Genomic DNA, 12,078 nt, shown 5'->3' with positions numbered 1-12,078 from the left:
GAGGTTTCAATTCTAGCTTTGGAGATTTACCAATTGAAGGTACAATATTTTCATCACTGCATGGTAAAGAAATAAAAGAGATATTATGAGTTTCCGGGAATCCTTGTAGTGAATTAAGATCACCAAGGGCTTCATTGACTTCATTACCACACTCTACACCATTATCCATGGATGTAGTCAAAACAGTTTCCAAAGCATCATCACCATTCAATTCAAACATTTGTTGTGCCAATGTATCCATAACATCAATGGAGAAACAAGAGTGGACATCGCTAGGATATCTCATCATCTCGAAAATGTTGAAACGTATTGTTTCTCCATCAAACTCCATAGTTAGCGTTCCCTTTTCCACATCAATAATGGTTTTCACCGTTTTCATGAAGGGACGCCCAAGTAGCAATGGAAGAGACGAGTCCGGTGAACCTTCATTCATCTCTAACACGCAAAAGTCAGCTAGAAATACTAATTGATTAACCTGCACAAGAACATCCTCAACAATACCCAGTGGGTAGACATTAGAACGATCGGCTAATTGCAATACTATTCCAGCCTTTTTAAGAGGACCTAACTCAAGTGAATTGTACATAGATGCAGGCATAACATTAACAGATGCACCTAAATGCAACATAGATTTGTTAAATTTGGTGTTACCAATTGTGACTGGAATGTCAAAGCTGTCGGGATCCTTACACTTCAATGGGAGTTTGTGTTGTAAGATTGCCGAAGCATTCTCCCCCACACTTAGCACTTCATTACCTTTTAGCCTTTGCTTATTGGTACACAAGTCCTTCAACACTTTCGCATACTTGGGAACTTGCTTGATAACATCAATGAGTGGTATGTTCACATGAATCTTCTTTAAAACGTCTAAAATCTCCTTTTCTAGTTCTGCCTTCTTAGAACTTGCAAATCTGCGAGGAAAAGGTAAAGGAGGAACATAAGTAGAAACCGGAGTTTTAGAGTTAGGAATAGGTACCTCGGGTTTTTGGGGAATTTCATCCATTTTTTCCTCCAAAACCGGCTCCTTTGTTGTTTCCACCTTCGCCGAATCAGTAACCTCGGGTTGCACAAGTTGTGTACCACTTCTCAACGTAATAGCATTGACACCCTCTTTTGGGTTAATGGGTTGAGAAGGGAGTCTGCCACTATTTTGTGCCTTCAATTTGTTTATGTCCATCGCCATGGAGCCCATTTGTGTATGCAACTCCTTGATAGCACTCTTAGTTTCTTGATGACTTTCCTTAAACATGGTAGAAATGCCTTGCATAAAAGTTTGAAGCTTTGCATCGATATCGAAACCTTGATTTTTCATTGATTGTTGTGGTTGCTGAAATTGTTGTTGTTGCGGCTGGAATTGTTGTTGTTGTGGTTGAAATCCACCCGAACGGTTGAATGTAGGTTGTTGAACCGCGCCTTGCTTGTTTGCATAGCTAAAGTTGGGGTGATCTCTCCATCCCGGATTGTAAGTGTTGGAGTAGGGATCATACCGTCTTTGTTGATTTGGAAAGAACGCACTAGCTTTCTCCAACTCTTCACCATATGAAGGTAAAATAACCGCAGCCATCTTTTCCATCATTTGCTCCATATTATCAATCCTTTGATCACGGTGTGATGATGAATCCGTAACTTCATGCACTCGCCTAACCATTGGTTCACCTCTTGTGTATAATTTTTGCGAGTTTGCAGCCATTCTTTCAATCAACTCGGTAGCTTGGGCCACCGTCTTGTTCACTAGAGCTCCACCACCATTGCATCAAGAAGATATCTATCACTTGGTTGGAGACCTTCGTAGAAGTATTCTATTATCATACCGTCACTGAATTGGTGGTGTGGACAGCTTGCCACCAATATCTTGTATCGCTCCCAACATTCATACAAAGATTCTCCTACGTGTTGCTTTATCCCACAAATGTCTTTGCGAATTTGAGTAGCCTTTGACGCAGGAAAATACCTCTCTAGAAAGAGTATCTTCAACCCGTTCCATGTAGTGACATTTCCGGATGGTAAATAATACAACCACTCCTTAGCATTGTCCGCCAAAGAAAACGGAAAAGCTTTCAACATTGCTCCATCCGCATTAGTCTCCGGTGGAAGCATATCCATGATAACGTTGTGGAAATCCATGAGATGCTTGTTTGGATCTTCATTCTCCATGCCATGAAACTTCGGTAACTCTCTAATCAACCCCGGATTGATCTCGAAGGTTGAGTTTGTCTCAATACACCACCGTTGTGCATCAAGCCTATGAGAAGCCAATTCCTTGAGTGTACGATTTGCATCACCCATTGCTTCTTCTTCTTCAACTAGTGGTTCTTCAACAAATGGAACCTCTTGTTCTTCTTCTAGTTGTAATTATTCTTCCACTTCTAACTCTTGTTCTTCCGTCGTGTCTTGACTTGGTTGGAGTATTGTGCCTCTTCGAGTAGCTATCCCGCACCTTGGATAGTTCCAATCCTTAGAAGCCAGGGATTAGGTACCTGAAAAAAATTCTCGCAAACAAGTGAGAAACAAGACAAGAAAACAAAAGGCAAATATGAAAGCAGAAATGATGATAAGAAACTAAAAACTTAATAACAAGCCGTATGTCTCCTCGTCAATGGCGTCAAAATTTGACCGCTTGTCAGCCGAGCAAATATAATTTCACTTTCTCACTCAACTAAATATAAATATAGTATGTGATAAGAAAGAGTCTGTTCCCACAGAGAGGCTTTTGTTGTTATCAAATTTTCAGATTCTTAAGTAACCAAGGGGGTTGTTTTATCTAAATAAACAAAGCAATAAAATTAATTGAAAGCAATAAAGTAATTGTAATAATCAATAAGGAGAAGATATTGATCACGGGATCGTATCATTCACAAACATGTATTTTCATCAATGACTAGAATTGAAATTTTAATCTCTCATTTACTAAAAGTCCTAGGATATCTTGATCGCAAGAGTATCCCGTTTATTTCCCGATTTTATCACAAACAACATTAAAAGATACTATTGTGAAATCTACCTAGAAAGCAACCTAAAGTGTAAAAGCACAATTAAGTTTAACTCCCTAAGAGCAATAAGTTCTATGAAATAAGACTAATCAATGCAAACAAACATATAAAAGCACTAATTCGTTTTAACAAAGGTTATGATTCATATGCTATTATAAAGATGTATCACTACAAGTAATAATGGCAGTATGCTACTTAGAATCAGGGATAAACAACTATTTCGTATTGAAAACCCTAATCTAGCAATAGAGATGAATGTAAATCGGATTGATTTCGGACTCAACCAAACTACCAATCAAATCATATGACAATATTAACAATCAAACATAAACAATAAAGTTTTGAGACAAAACTAATTCATTGATTTAAATATCATGCTTTTAAATCAACTTTATCCCATAACCAATAATTGAGTTTAGTTACTCATAATAATGGAGTTCATCATAATTATAATCAATAATAAATTAAGAAGATGAAAAATATGCGAAAGCAAACCCTAGTTGTGGCTATCTCCAAAGCTCCAAGAAGAAAAAAAATACGTCATCCAAAGGAAGTAGAAAACTTTCCTTTTTGTAGCTCTTCTTAGGTCAAGTCTTCAAAACCCATCACCAAGAAGTCCACCAAGCCCATGTGTGAAAATACCCATGTAGAAAATATGTCCAAAAATTGGCCGGAAATCGGACGGAAACTCGCCGGCAAACATCTCAAGTGACCGGAAAAGTCAAACCGGTCTCCGGTCAAACATAACAGTCAATCGTTAAAGTTAACGGCTGACTAACGGTCAAACTCAGTGAGTCAGACCTGAGTCAGGGTCTGAGTAGCCTGACTGAGCTGAATCAACTGAGGAAGCTTTGGCCTGAGTCATTGTACTGGCTTGAGTTTGTGCTGCACCATCATTGTGCTTCACCAGTGCAAATCCATCCACTATGACAATCCATCCTGCAACTGCAACTGCATCACAACTGTAACATATAGCTGCATCTGCACTAGCTCACCAACAGACATCCTGCAATATCTTGCTCAATCTCAGCTTTCTTTCAGCACCAACATTGTTGTTGCACCCATCAGAACCCATTAAGCTCATTATTCCTAGACAACACCTGCCACAACTCTTGTTCCTTGTATCTGCTCAACATCTCAGGCTCTAAAACATCAACAAGCTCAACAAGTCTGAATGCCACTGCCATTGTAGTAACGTCAGTTCATCCACACATACCCAGCACACTGACATCTTAACCTGCAACAGCATCTTCTCAGTCTAGTCTTGCTTCAGCTTCAACTCTGTTGCAGCACAACAACTCCAATACCTCGACACAAAGCCAACCACCATTATATTACTGCTGCACCTGCAATTACTTGCAACAAGAGCAACTTCATTCTGCCAATGCAATAATCCTACACATTCATCTACGCATTATGCAGTTCAACTTGCAGCTCAAATCAAAACCAACAATCCCATTTCAGCTCATTTCCTGTGATTCTCCTACAATTGTTTCAACTCCAGTTGCACTTCTTTATCATTATCACAGTCAACAGTTCCAACTCCCAACTGCAGCACACCCATGGCAGCAACAACTCCTCCTAAAACCAACACATACACTCCATTACCACATGCAATTGCAAACAACCAACACCAGTTCATAGTTCAAACACCATTCTGCTCTAATGCAAGTCCTTCATGACCACAGTTATGCCACCATAACCCACATCATCTGTTGCAATCATCCATTAAAACGAAACAGCACCTGTAGCTTTCTAATTGTATTTCCTTCTCAGCTCCCAACAGCAACTGTAGCTTTCTAATTCCACCAGAACCCATGACCTGACTTCAACTCAGCTGCAGTCATCCTCCAGAGCTCATGTCCCAGCTGCACAACAATTTCATGTCTTCACTGCAGCATCAATCAACCCATTACAGATTCATGCTCAAATTCCTTTCACAGATCCACCAGAGCCTGATACACAGCCATCATCATCTCAATTAACTAAAACCCATTTCGGGTTCAGCCTCAATCACCATCTCCGTAGTTTCATCATCTTCTCTCCTTGTGAGATCAACAGTAAACACATAAATCCACAACTTCAGACATTCAATTAAAACACCTGCAATTGTTCTTGACAAGCATAAAACATCAAAATTTTTTTGTTTCTCAAGACCCTATCTCTCAGTTCACTAACATTCATTTTTCATTCACCTGAGCAACATTACAATCTTGTACAGCAGTATTTTATTAACTCAACAAACCCTAGCTTCAGAAACTCATGTTCAGGCTCAAATGCAATTCCAAAACCCAAATATAAAATCAACCCAGATTCATCATCTACTAACCTTAAATCATTATCAGTTGCTCCATCATCGTTCTGAACCAAACCCATGTCAGATGTCTTCCTTTTGTACTCAACAACAGCACTAGCAAACCCAATCTATGAAATCCATCACACTCATCACCAGATTCCTCAACCGATCTTCAACACCCTGAATTTTTCCTTGTAAATATCAACAAAGACCCATTATTCATAATCCCGTGAATTTCTTCTTGTTCTTTCTTTGAGGATTGAACCCAGAAACCCTTATATTTCAGATCCCCAAATCAACAGCAACAATGGCTTCAAACCCCAATTTCCTTCATAAGTTCTGCTTCATACCCTAACTCTGCTGTTGTTCAACTACGAATCTGAAAAACAGATCCATCTCTTCTTCGTTCGCTGAACTAGATTGAACAACATCATCTTCTCAATTTCTCCCTGAGTTCTTCACAAATTCTTCCTCTGATAAACAGTGGAGCCGCCATCGGGTTTACTCTCATCTGACTTTGAGAAGTAAAGTAAATGATTGAGAGATATCTCAATTTTAGGGTCATGTAGGAAATAAAACTTCTATCGGCACCCAGAAATAGGATAAGGGCTGCCCAGTTAGTTTGTGGCTTGTCGGTTTCAGAGAACCGACTGCTTAACCTCCTTCTTGCTCATCCTAGCCTGCTCCGAATATCGCCGGTGAACTCCCTTTTGTCTTTTCCGCTCCAAATGAATGGTTTCATCTTCTTTTTTTGCTCCAAGTGACTCCATTACACCTAATAACTTAAAACTAAACATAAGAGATGCAATTCACAAGGATAATAGCAAAGAAAACATAAATACTGGATATAAAATTAGGTGTTTTACAACACCTATTACTCATATATTAACAAATCATCAGAATGTTTATATTGCAGATTAAACAATTAAACACAATCAGAGGTACCTTGTTTGCTTTCTACCGTTTCCTACTTCGACTGCTAAACCTTTCAGTATTCCCGTTATGTGCATTACTTTGAACTGAATTGCATACGACAAACTCATTAAATTTTTCTTCTGTTGTATCAAAATGTTGATGTTACAACAATTGCTGGAAGTGGTCGAAATACTTCACTTGGTGATCAATTGTCTTCATTTAAAGAAGAGAGACGAGCTGGAAATGCATGAACATGAAGTTTGCATTTTAAATTAGAGAAGTCAAGCAACCAGAGAACACATGGTGATCAAATTTCGCTGCTAAAATAGAAACATTAGTTAGAGCAATGTGATAAGCAAAAAAGAAAATTAAGTATGCTTTGTATTGTTACGTGATATTCTGCAAAGTTTTAGGTTTAGGTTAAGTAAATATTTTTGTTTTAAACCCGTGTTGTTTGAATCATTAGCCTTTCTTTCAGTCGATATTATCATATGTTTAACTAATGGCTTTATGTCTTTATCTACACATATAGGTACTTTGGATAGGTTTGCAAATACCCTATATTTCTCCAAAATGGCCACCAAATAACATCTACAAAACTTTGTTCACATAAACCAAATTGAGGAAAGTAAGAGCAGTTCCTATGGAATGAACAAACTCAGAGTTTGTTCAATTTGCTCCCACTATGGAATGAACAAACATGAAAATGGATGTTCAAATCAACAAATCTGTTGCTTTGAACATTTAGTCGGAACATCCAGCGCGCGTTTGTGGTAAAGACGGGCGACATTACTGCCAACGCTGACGTCAGAAGGAAGAATGCCCGCGTTTGTAAACCCTACGCGCGTCTTCAGTTAGAACGCTAGAGTTTTTGGTAATGTCGTCGCGTTCTTTATAAGAGCGCCAACTGCTCTTCCCATCCCGGCACCATCGTTCCTTTCCTTTTCCTATAAATTTACTTCGTCTACAGACTTAGACTCACACCTTCCTCAACATTACACAATTTCCATACCGTCTCTAACTTTTCTTTTTCTTTTCAAAAAAAACTATTCATATCAATTCAATCTTTCAGAAAAATTTCATCTTTAACAAATATGGCATCCTCACAACAACGATCACAACAATAAACACCATAACAAACACCACAAAAAACACAATAACAAACACAAACACAAAAACCACAACAATCACAACAATCACAACAAAGGAACACAAGAATTCGTGGTCCCAAGTATACGACGGATGAAGACGAGTCACTTTGCATAAATTATGTATTATATACATTAGATGATATCAATGGTATTTGTCAAGAAAAAAAAACTTTTTATGGTAAGATTTTACAAAAATTTCGTGAAGAAACCGGTAACATTCATAGTCGTGATGTCGAAGGGTTGTGTCATAGTTTTGCGCAATTTCAGGAGTCGTTAGTGAATATGTAGGTTTGATCACTCAAATGTGGAACAACAAAAGAAGTGGTGAAGGAGAACCGGATGTGGAACGAATATGTCGGGAAGAGTGGCAAAGATCCCACAAAGGTTCAAGCTTCCAACATGAAAGTTGTTTCACCATTTTGAGGGTGCTTAACAAGTTTAATCCATACTTGTTGGAAGGTCATCAAGTGCCTGGAAGATCACCACATGGTCCAATCTCGCAGGATTTTCAGAATGGAGCGCATGCTTCCTCACCTGATGGAATTGCAGGTAGTCAGGATCAACACAATAGTAATCTAGACGTTAACACCAACTGCAAGAGAATAAGAGGAGGTGGTGTGAAAGCTGCAAAACCAGCGAGAGACGCATCCCAACGAGCAGCATAAGGAGGTTCAATCGAGTTCAATTATGCTGATCACAAGGAAATGGATATGCAGATGGAGGCAGATAGAGTCAGGGACCGTGCCATTTTTTTAAATAATCAACAGAAAAGTCGTCTTTCGCGAGAACAATACTACAGAGATTGTAATCTAAACAAGTTACTCTCCTTGGACACCGGCAAAATGAATGAACGATAATATGATATATGGACTAAGTAAATGGATGCGGCCGAACAACAACAAGTCCAGGCCGATCAAGTCCAGACCGAACAAGTCCCCACCAACAAACTGAAGTCACCCCTCAATAAATTGGCCAGTATGTGAATGTGGGAGACGAAGATAATTCCTCAGAAGAAAACGAAGAGGAATTCAGTCATGGTAGTTAAGTTTAATTCTTGTCTAGTTAAGTTTAATTTAATTCAGTGTAGTCGTTTAATTTAATTTAGTTTAGTTTAGTTAATTGTACACGTTTATTTAATATAATTGCCTCAATTTTAACAAACAACTTTAAATTAAAAACATATTAATTAAAATAAACAACAAATTTTAATATAATTGCCTTAATTGTACACGTTTATCTTCCTCTTCCTCTTCCTCTCCCACTGCCTCTGCCTCCCCCCCCCCCCTCGCACCTTCTGCTGCTCCTTTTAAATCCCAAAGGTGCTTTGTTAAATCTTGTCTTAGTTGTGCACAAATTCCCCGATTGTGGAGTCTGTCAGTGGCAAGTCTATGTTCTCTTTACGGACGCCCACGATCTACCACAAGATCATTGGTTAAATATTCATCTGGAAAACCAGTCCAGGTTGGGTCACGCCTGGTTTCTTCAATGACCATGTTATGCAGAATAATACAAGTCAGCATAATTTTGTTCATTTCTTGAATATCAAAAAAGCGTGTCGGCCCAGCTATGATGGCAAACTTCCTTTTCAATATGCTAAAAGCGCGTTCAACATCCTTTCTGCATGCCATTTGTTGGGTGTTAGAGTACTGCATATCCTTCGAAGATGTCGACCAAAGCCTACCTGTTTATAAGCTTGAACCATAGTTTACCATCCTGGATAGATTCTGTCTGCTAGATAATAACCCTGAGTGTAGTGATGATCGTTGATGATGAAATTACAGTGCGGCGCGACCCCATTCTTAAGATCTTCAAACAATGGTGACTTATATAAAACGTTGAGATCGTTATTTGAACCCGGGAGTCCAAAAAAGGCATGCAAAAACCAACAATCATAAATAGCTGAAGTTTCCAAAATTTCAATTGGTTTTGGATAATGACCCTTATATTGGCCTGCCCATTCTACCGGACACGCATGCCACGTCCAGCGCATGTAGTCAAGACTACCTAGCATTCCTGGAAAACCCCTCTCGGTGTTTTCTGCAGTTATTCTTTGAACATCTTCCTAAGTAGGCTTTCTTAAAAAGATTGGACCAAAATGATCGACTATTGTTTCGCAAAACAATTTTAGATACCTAAAGGAGGTTGTTTTCCCAATACGGATGTAATCGTCTGTGGAATCTGTTGGTACCCCGTAACATAGTATACGGAGGTCCTTAGTGACCTTTTGTTCGGGACTAGAGCCTCATATGTGTCGTGCATCATACTGATAATTAAATAAAGGTTGTACCTGATAAAGCTCGGCAATAATCCTTTGCGTCAAGTTGCGTCCCATGCGGAATCGACCCTGAAAATTCTCATCGGAATACACACAGTCATGATTAAAATAATCATGCATCATCTTTTCGTGGTAAAAATGTCGATTCCTCCACGTCCATCTTCTAGTCGCAACTTCATATGGCTCTAAAGGCTTTGGTATGATCCAGGTTTGTAATTGCAACATAAAATTTCGTCTTCTTCTATCTTGATCTGCATCTTCATCCATTTAATGCAAAAACTCCATACACATTTCTTCATCTTCTTACAACATGTCATCCATATCCATATCCTCCTCAGAAGAATCAAAATCAGAATTCATGGTTGAAAATTGAAAGTAAGAAAATATTGATCGGATGAAAGATTGTTGTGTATTTTTGAGATCAAATTCGAGCCGTATTTATAGAGGTGGAAACGGAAACTAGTCGTTCCGGTGAATATTAACAAGTTGTCGTTGGCGGTCGTGTCTCAAACGCTGGCGTCGCTAATTCTGTCATTGGCGTCTTTCTCAACGGCGCCAGCGCTTGTAGTTCGAGCGCCAACGTTTGTACTTCGAGCGCCAGCGCGAGACATTCGTCCGCGCGTTTAACCATCAATTTCTCACTTCTTTTCCATAGTGGATAATCCTGTTTGACCATCCACGTGTCTCAACAAACAAATTCATTTGAACATTGCCATAAGAACTGCTCTAAGGCCTGGATTACTCGGGTCTGCATCTCTCAAAAGTGGAGCGAGCTTGATGTCATGGAGATAAATGATGTGACAAGCTTGGATATGCATACTCAACCAGAATGTAAATAGCATTCCCCATTCTTTAAAGTTTCACTATACCATTTAGTTCTCTCAGAAACTCATTGATATGATGTCACTTATAGCTGCCTCAGGGTGATTAACTAGGTTTGGTTGCTCATAAGAATGTATTGATGAAATTTATTCCCTTAACAAATACATTGTTAGTGTCAAAAAGAATATTCTGCTCCTGTAGGAATCAGGTTATGGAATTGTCTAGTGTTTCATTGGAATATATCCACGGGTTAGAAAATGTTAAAAGTGTTGAGTGAATAATTTTTCATTCACGGAGACATCATTTCATTTGTAAGTCTGTAGATGTATATTATAAACTTGCTTTGTTGTAGATTATTAGCTTGGTAGCTATTGATGGCGTCACTGAATGACTTGATCTGCATATGAGAGGATAATTGCTTAGTAGTTGTTGTAGCAAAATGTTCCTACAACACTACTCGATATTTGTACAGAAATGATATAATCTTAACCATTGGATGGCGTAAGATTAATACTTGATGGATGATTTGTAGACCTTTGAGATGATCCACAACTTTTCCTCGTGTTACGTTCTTGATGATGGAAAAGATCCTACTCATCTCTTCAATGCTCTTGGATTTCTAATACTTTTGATGAATGAAGAAAAGAAGGGGGTACCTGCAAGGACACTCCGACGCCTCAATGAGTAAGGAGCTCTAGACAGGTTTTAGTGGAGAGAAAATGATTAGAATTGTGTACCTTTACTGTTGAAATCCCTCCTCTATTTATAGGTAATAGAGGGTATGCATCCAGTCAATTGCCTGTCTGCATTCATTTTGATGATGTACCTAGACCAAATGTCTTCCAGGTTCATCATTATTAGAATCAGAATTATGTATCTAGACATTTGAAAATGTACTTGGTCCAATAATTAACCTTTATTCATTCCCTTCTTTTAGGATGACCAGATTAATTAATGTATTTGGACTAGATACAATTCCAGATTAGTTCTAACTTCTTGGTTTTAATTAATGCATGGTCTTACCTAGGCCTGTCAATATATGTATGATATTCGGAATCCGTTTCCGAGTATTCGGGATCCTATAGGATTTTATCCATTTTATCGGATATCATATACGGATATTTATCGGATATTTCTTCCTTAACCTATCGGAATCAGATTAGGCTTTATTCGTTTGGTTAATATCCGATATCCGATAGAACATGGACTTATTTGTGATTTACCCTAACCATATTTATTATTTATTTGTGATTTATCCTAATATCCGATATCCGATACAAATATCCGATATGAAATGTTTTGAAAAATTGAACTTAAATTTCAATTATGAACATGTTTTAAAGGATTTTTAACATTTTTTTTTCCAGAACCGGATATTATCGGATAAATATCCGATATCCAATAGCTTAGCCTATCGGAATCGATATCTGATTTTGATATCCTATAGGATATTACCGGATATCGAATATCCGATAATGCTTAACCTGTCGAATATCCGACGGATATCTGAATATCCGACGGATATTCTTCCATTGACAGGCCTAGTCTTACCCTTAACAAATTCATCCACCTTTTTGGGTACAATGAATGTAGTCACCTTTAATAAGGCTAACAGATTAGGTTTTTGAA

This window comes from Papaver somniferum, chromosome 3 (assembly GCF_003573695.1).
Source record: "Papaver somniferum cultivar HN1 chromosome 3, ASM357369v1, whole genome shotgun sequence".
NCBI lineage: Eukaryota > Viridiplantae > Streptophyta > Magnoliopsida > Ranunculales > Papaveraceae > Papaver > Papaver somniferum.
This window is presented reverse-complemented; position numbering follows the sequence as displayed.